Here is a 6,000-nt window from a genome sequence, read left to right on the forward strand (position 1 = left end):
TATTTATACACAGAAATACAGGTGTATGTACACCTCTGTATTCGAACAAATAAAAGCCTTCGAAAGCTTTCCAACAATCGTCAAGTGTTCGACAAATTTGAGTGAAATTGCAAAACTTTGTGTACTTAAACGTCCTCGTGCCATTGCATACTTCCGAGAAGCGTCGCAAATCTCGCATGAAAATCACGCTGTTTCTCATAGTACCGTTATGTTGTAATATATATAAAGATTTGTTGCGTTAGCAGGCCTTACACAAGCGCTTTAAATAATTTGTATTTATTTGTTTTTTATAGCTTTAACTTTTGACTTTACCGCATCCGAAGCAATGCAATAACGTTTAAGACGGAAGGACAGACGGCAAGTGGCTACACTTTGACTACGTTAAACAACTGTTGGAGCAACGATGCCACAGCGCTTATTCGACTCACCGCGCGTGGTTTCCAGGTGAGTGAAAGTAACATCATAATATTAATATTTTCCGGCTTTCTTGATGTGAGTGGCAAAGTGTGGCGGTGGGTGAGAAGGGGCAGCCGCGCCACTTTTCATTGCGTCAAAATGGCCGCGAAATTAATTTTAAAACTTTTACCCATTTCATTTTGTTGCCATTTCACTCGTGTGCGGCCTAACATTTCATTTCAATTTAATTTGCTTTTACAACTTTGGCTTCGACCGTGCACTTTTTTTCGTAAGAGATTTTTTCGCTTTAATTTTTTTTTGATATTTGCCGCTTGAATATTATTTGTTTTTATTACCGTTTACTCGCCTGAAATGTATTTTTATTGCTTTCTCCATCGTTGATAGTTCTGTAAGTATTTAATAACGCCTTTGCTGTGAGCGGCTTGTTGACACGCGCCAAATGGTCGTACGACTGCGGGTCTTACGGTAACCACAGTGCAGCGTTTCAATTTCACTTCCTTCCTTCCATCAATAAATCTCTCAAGTGGTAGCTGGAGTATTTGTATATGTTACTTTGAGTTGTTGTACCATTATATTGCATTTTTTTGTCAACAAATTATACACAGCCTCTGTGGGTTGAAAACCAAGCCTACAATTATTAAAATGTGTGCGTGAAAAAGTTGCATCCACACATCAGATATTTTATTAAATTCCGTCACTTTTAATATGGTAAATCGCAGTACAGATAAAGAGAGCGAGAGAGTGAAAGGAAGAGATGGGAAAGAGAGAGAGAGAGAGAAAAAAAGAGATAGAGAGAGGGAGGGAAGAGAGAGAGAATTAGATATTTTTTCTTCTTAATAGTAAAGGTTGACGCAGTGTTAGTTCTACCGAACCATTTATTGCTCTGCCAACAGATCGTTTACTTACCGAAAGTACCTTTACCTTACCCTTAAAAACTGTCGCTTTATTTTTCGAGCGCTTAGCTTTCCATTTTCATAGTCCAAGCTATGATTAGGTTAAAGATATAAAAAGTCACAACTTACTCAATACCAGATACATTCGAGAGAGTAGACATTTTTCTATACAGAGTTCTTTTATATGGAGTTCTCGAAAAAGCTTTAACGAATAGTTTTTTAATATCCACGGCGATTTTAAGTTGAGTCTATCTTTTGCCAGATAAACTACTGGATGTTAGTCAGATCTAATGCCATTCAGATCAAGTGATTTTTGTCATTAAAAAACTTGGTCCATTACTGAGACGTCAAATCACAAGAGAGTATTAGAGATTTAATAATGTATGCGTGACACGCGTGAGTCCTGTCAATGGAGTAATGGGAAGTTTAGAAATTGTTCAACTTTCTTACGAAAATTCACGTTCTGTAAAGAATGTGTTTCGCGCGCTTCGCTCATCTCATGGTCCACATAATCGGCCTACTGAACGTACAAGTACTCTCAACACCGTCACCCATCTTGAGACACAGCATTAATTATTTGATAATTAACCGAATATATCACGTCCAACACGCAGTGAAGTAAATATAGCAGCCGTAGCTCAGATTGTACACGAAGTCCGCGGAGGGTCGCTTCGGCGCCATTCGCATCAACTCGGGCTCGGACTTAAGGAACGAATTGATGCATTTCATGTTGAGATTTTAAATTAAAAGCGTACAAAATACAGCTTGTGTAAGAACTGAAGCCGCTCGACCCTCACATCGCTTCGCTCTATGGGTTTTCGAAAAGTTCCAAGATTTCAAATTCTGTTCAGAGATGAGGCACATTTCTGGTTCAATGGGTATGTAAACAAGCAAAATTGTCGCATTTGGGACAAAGAGCAAGCTGAAGAGATTCAAGCGCTGCCATTTTATACAGAAAAAACAACGATTTGGTGTGGTTTGTGGGACGGTGGAATCATCTTCTATTTCTTATTCTTATTCATATTTCTTCAAAAACCGTTATCGCGCCATAACAAGCGACTATTTGATACCTGAAATGTAAGCTCGTAATCTCGGCGACATTTGTTTTCAACAAGGCGGTGTCACTTCCCACACATCACATCAAAAAATGGATTTATTGAGAGAACACTTGGGTAAATGGATAATTTCACGTTTTAGGCCGGTCCATTGGCCACCAAGATCGTGTGATATCACACCGTTAGACTTTTACCTGTGGGGATACAATGCCGCTTCGATTCAGATCTTGGAACAAAACATCACGTGTGTCATTCGCCAGTTACCAGTCGTAATCCTCGAACGAGTCATCGAAAATTGGACTCAACGGGCAACTAGGCAGAGAAGTTTTATTGTAGACCCATTGAGGTCGATAGTATTTCAAATAGGCGAAATCGGATCATTGAGTTTAAGAGTAAATTCGACGGAAGGATCATAGTTGATTATGGAATTTAGGATGGGGAAAGTAGGCGTGGCAAGAGATGATATAGATTTTCTTGAATATTAAAAAAAAAAAAATTAATGGGCGTGGCAACGCAATCTTATAAAATGAATTTCCCAAAATAACAGTCCGATTCGGTATTCTATTATTGACCTAGTTTTCTAGATCTAACATGGGGTCTTCACCCTTTTCACCATCCGCTAATATTTTTGATGAGGTCGATTTTTTTGCAAAAATTTGTTGGTTTTGGAACCTCTCGTTAAAATTAATCGATTCTACTTTAAGCACCAATATATGATTCGTTCATATTCTTTTCCGGAACGAGTTCGAGGGTTATGCTGATTTCTTGCACTGAAAATATTGAAATCCAATCAAGTATATTAACCTAATCGTTCGTGCCTTACGCTAAACTTTAGTCTTAATTATAAGAATATTTGATACTCGGCCCCCCACCCGAGCCAACCTCCACCTTACTCGTTTCTTTTACAAATTTCGTTGAACTCTCGCAGTCACCTTATTGACATGAAATTCAAATGTGCGAGTTGCCGCGCATGTGAAGGCAACAATTTGCTGCTGTTTTTGTTTCTATCGACATTTGTGGTTATGGTCAATAAACCGTAAGTCGCCAGCATGGTGTGGTTTTCCGTATCATTTGTTCTGCTTCGCACACGCCACGCCATGCCGCGCTACGGCAAAATTTCGCTTAATCCAGTAGACTCGCATCAATATTTTCAGCCAAAAATGCAATCTTCCATGCGAAAAGCTCATTTGTACACTTTGCTCCGTTGCGCTCCTTGGCAGCGTGCAGTGATGGCTGCTGCCTCTGCTGTTGCTGTTGCTGTTGCTGACCGATGCTGACCACTCGAACCAACACCGCTAACACCACCGAAACCGCCATCAACGCCACTGGCAGCCGACAATGGACGTTGCCAGCAGCAGAACAGCAGCGGGGAGTAACGCCGGCCGCCATGTCGAAATGTGCACTTAATCAAAATCTGTGTATGTCGAGCGGATACATATAAACATACCGTTAGACATACTCTTAGATAAGGTGTGTGTATGTGTAACAGTGATGGCTGCGCGGGCAAGTGGTGGTCGGTTGGTCGTTCGGTCGCGAGCTCTCTGACCAATTGTCGAAGTCAGGTGGCAGCAATGCAGTGGTTTCCGCTGCATGATCAACTTCCGCTTCCGCCATTTGTTTTGCAATTGAGAGCAGCAGCAGCAGCAGTCCGCAGTTTGTGTACTGAAGAAAAACAAAGTTATTGCCAAACGGAAGCTTGTCGAAATGAGGCGAAGAAGGCGAAGAGTGCCTTTCAACAGCAATGGCTCGAGGTGCGGAAGTAAAGCCAAAAATTCACAAAACTCACTGGCGTTAAAGTGAACTTTACTTTTTGGGGGAAATACAGGAAAAAACAACAACAACATTAACAACATTGTAACAACAACAACAAACCATCGCTACGAACGCATAACAATGAAGAACAATGAGTGGTGGGCCGTTACTAAGCGGATGTGAATGAAATATTAGCAGAAAATTGCTATGGTTGTTTGATTTGCTGGTATGGGCGTTTCATCGTTTCAACCACACACGCACACATACATACAAACATGCCTTATATGACATATGTATGTATGTATGTATCTGCATGAATCTTATACATATGTATTTTGGCAACCGCAGTGCCAGCGCGTAAGATAAAAGGAAAGTCAAAGCGTTGAAATTACTTCCGCTGGTCAGTCATTACTCTTTGTGCCTTTTAGCAAATGGTCTTGTTCAATTTTTTAAATAAATTGCCAAAAACAGAAGAAACCTTGTTTCTTTTTGCCTCTTTTTTTTGTGCTGTGTTGTACATCCGTTATGAACGGGTAAGTCATTTGTCTAACAAAGTGCAGTTAACTTTTTCGAAATGAATTTTGATCGAAAATGCTTAAAGTGGCAGAAAATTGCTACCGCAGCGGTGTGGGAAGTGTGTGTGCCAGAAAGCAGACGCCACATTACACATTCCATATATGATTGATTTGCGGTCATCTCTCGCTGAGATGTCTCATAGTACTCGTAGTAGCAAACAACTTGGATGTAGCGTTGTTTCGAGACTTTAAAGTCAATTGAACATAGCATTAAACTCTATGAAACTCCAATAAGGAGCTGAACCCTAGCTTTAGCACTTACAGAACTACCACTGAAGCCCGGACGGCTTCTGCTGAGAGGAGCTCGCCTTGAGCTCTCGGTATGAATTTTCTTATCTATGCAGGACATATTAGGAAGCAGTTTCAATAACTGAAACGAGTGTGAATTTACAATCCGAAGGAATAAGTTTGTGGATGTATTAATATTTATTCAAATAGTCGGACAGCAAACTGTAGACGTAGTCTATTGTTCATGGCTACCATAAATAAGTCATGGTAATTGGAGATGACTTGTGGAAATGCTAATTTCTGGAATCTACTTCATTCGATTCATTCAAGTTCCAGGGACCGCAATATTTGGGTTAACTTGGTATGCCCACTAGTGGGATACCTCGAAGGAGTTCGTGATTGATGGAAAGGACTTGGTTATATACATTAGTTCACTATTGTTGTCATTGTTGTAGTGCTATGGGACATCCATTCACTTATAAAGGGTGATCCATTTCGTGGTTCCCTACTTTCTTAAAGAAATAAACACAGAAAATTCAAATTCAATGGCGAATGTTTATTATCATTTGAAAGAACATTCTTTGGCATTTATTTTTTAAGGATTGTCTCTTACAAATGTTTCGTTGACTCGTTCGAGCATTTCGACTGGTAACTGGCGAATGATATGCGTGATGTTTTTTTCTCCAAGGCCTGCATTGAAGCGTAATTGTCCGCATAGACTGTAGACTTTACATATCGCCACTGGACAAAGTCTAACGGTTGAGCGATACAAAGCATTACTTTGACGTTATGGGTATTCGGTTTTGCCGTTGATTCAGCTGGTTTGCTAAGACCCACATATAATTTCTTGCGTTTAGGGTTGAAATAATATTAAAGACAAACCATACGAATCTACTGTTAGACCCGATAAATGCATTAATATTTATAAAATGAACCGAATGACTGGGCTATATCCTTAGTGTACCGACTGAGGACCCTCTTAGTAATTGGAGTATGGTTTCGGTAATGCCGATTTCTGAGTTCTATTTTTTTCGGATTCATTTATTTTGGTTTTTATTTTTATCAACTACTATAAGGCAT

General features: G+C 39.9%; 1 long non-coding RNA gene across 1 annotated transcript in view; it reads left to right on the top strand.

Moving 5' to 3' along the window:
• Positions 1-816, top strand: part of LOC128920183 (uncharacterized) — an 87,810-nt gene extending 86,994 nt beyond the window's left edge. The window contains exon 3 of the long non-coding RNA XR_008470299.1: positions 294-816. This is a non-coding gene — a long non-coding RNA (uncharacterized LOC128920183). The remainder of the gene's footprint in view (positions 1-293) is intronic.
• The last annotated feature ends 5,184 nt before the right edge of the window (positions 817-6,000 follow it).

The sequence above is a fragment of the Zeugodacus cucurbitae genome, chromosome 3 (genome assembly GCF_028554725.1).
Source record: "Zeugodacus cucurbitae isolate PBARC_wt_2022May chromosome 3, idZeuCucr1.2, whole genome shotgun sequence".
Classification (NCBI taxonomy): domain Eukaryota; kingdom Metazoa; phylum Arthropoda; class Insecta; order Diptera; family Tephritidae; genus Zeugodacus; species Zeugodacus cucurbitae.